Below are 2,316 nucleotides of genomic sequence, written 5' to 3'. Positions count from 1 at the left end.
TTCCTTCAGGTCTTTCATGTCTCTTGGGTATAAATGTGGTGGGATAATGAACTAGTAGCTTGTAAATTGCTATGAATTTTATGTTACTTAGAATTCAGATCACAGTCTTATAAAATAAGATACTGTGTAGTTTGGTAGATACATATCAATGTTTTAGATACTTTGTATCTTTACATTATGTAAAATTTTCCTTACTAATTCCTTACAAATAAATATATAAGAAATAGTTCTGACTATGTTTTACTTTCTATATAGAGGTCAGTTATCAACTCAGACTTTTCATTTAGAAGCCTAAATGTAATTCCAGGTATATTTTCTGTAAACTACTTTTCATACTCAACAGTGTTAACAGTTCTGAACTACATACTGTACATACAAATGTCAGTTCAAATACCTGAGGTTTACATGATTATGCACATTCATTATTAATCCTGAATTTAATTAATCCTCTCTTTCTTCAAGTTACCATATGACTATTGCCCATAAGCAATTATTATTAACAGGAAAAGTGTATTCTTCCTATTAATTCCATAGTATAGATGATTATGAGCTGGATTTTCAAAGTTTTATCCTTATGTATTTATTCTTCCAAAGCTGGAGTGATCATTCATTAGGAAGTAACAGATTTTGAGCAATTTTTGTTTCAAAGCCTGCTGGGTTCACAAGCATGTCATAATGAGGCTTAGCCCAGTACGAAGAAGAAAATTAGTGAAGTTCATTTTAATTTCTTACAGCATCACAGACCATGTGCATTATGCTCAAACATTCACAATTAACATGAAGTAGTTTTGCTTTTTGGAGGCAACAACAGTAAAGTAACTGTAATAATGCTGAAGGCAGATATAAAAGCTCAACAGTAGAATCTGTTGTTCATGGTATTATTGCTTATGGGCTATGGTTATATTTTCCTGGTTTTGCTTGCTGAACCATGCAAACTTCTGTAGCTTGGATGTAGTATGAAGTACCTGCTCGATAATAAAAAGAACTGTATTGAAATACACAGAAACCACACTATGTTAAATGAAAATGAAATTTGCAGTGAAAGAAGATGAAGAGGTCAAAGGACTTTATATACTTTTAATTGTGATATAACTATAACTATCCACCACTCCACTTGAAGGCTTAAATGAACTTAAAATTTAAAGCATAAATATGCATAAAATTCAAAATTATATCCAGTATTGAAATATTTCACATTATGTGCACCTTCTTATGGTAAGTTGCTTTTAACATATTTTAAAAAAAATCTGATTTGAAGTAAAATAATAAATACCTATGAAAATAGCAGAGTAAGCAGAAGTGCAGTTGATGGAAGGTACAGTTTATCTACATCTGTCTTTGTCATTTGTAAGAATAAGGACACTATTCTCTGTGACACTGTTTCACAAAGATCAAGGAACAGAGGTACTTAACATAGCCAATAAGTTTGCCTTGGTTTCATAGTAATTTACCAAGTTCAATTCATAACCTCAGTTTACCTCACTGATGTTACTGTCTAATGGAACAGTGAGTGACAGAAAAAAGCCCAAACCCATATTCAGTAGCAGAAATTGTATTTTATTTTGACTGTTAATGTAGCCTTAATTTTTTAAACTTTATCATACCCGATGTAAATCCTACCCACAGGAAGTCTAGGTCAAAATTAAATGACAGCATTTAATTAAAACTTTGGCCTATTTTCTAAAAACATATTTTTCTTCAAACCCATCAATGATGAAAATACAAAATAAGTGAACAAAATGTAGATGATGGGACTGCCAGAATTTCATTTATATAATTTGTTACACACCAGGGAGTTGTGTATGAACCTCCTACGTGATAAAAATTCAAGTGTCTGTATTTTTCACCTGTCTACCATATGACTCCTGTGGTTGTCCCATATCAAGTTACTGTCCTCACAAATTCACCTTAGTGACAATCCCTAAAGGATATTATAATGCTTGGGGCAATATAACATTTTCATATCAGGCAAGCTGTACACTTACCTTGCTTGTGAACGAAACATATTCAACGATGCAATTGTTTTCCCATGGGTGGCCAATGGGTTTTCCCGCTGGCTTCCAGGAAGTATGTTTTTATCATAACATCACTGTTTATTGAGTACCTGTTTGCCAATCTGTGGCTTGGTTACAAAACACTCACTCTGTTATAGTCCTCAGCAACTACAGATTTCACAGCATTGCCATTCTTATCAGAGAAAGTGTCACCAAATGGTGGATATTGTAACCGATCTGCCTACCCCAGCTTGATTTAATTTGGTAGAATGTTTGGATCCGGGTAAATCAACCTGTTCATTTACGTTTACTAATAACCTAC

Source organism: Cryptotermes secundus, unplaced genomic scaffold (assembly GCF_002891405.2).
Source record: "Cryptotermes secundus unplaced genomic scaffold, Csec_1.0 scaffold43, whole genome shotgun sequence".
Lineage (NCBI taxonomy): Eukaryota > Metazoa > Arthropoda > Insecta > Blattodea > Kalotermitidae > Cryptotermes > Cryptotermes secundus.
The sequence above is the reverse complement of the archived record's forward strand: the minus strand, read 5'-3'. Positions refer to the sequence as shown.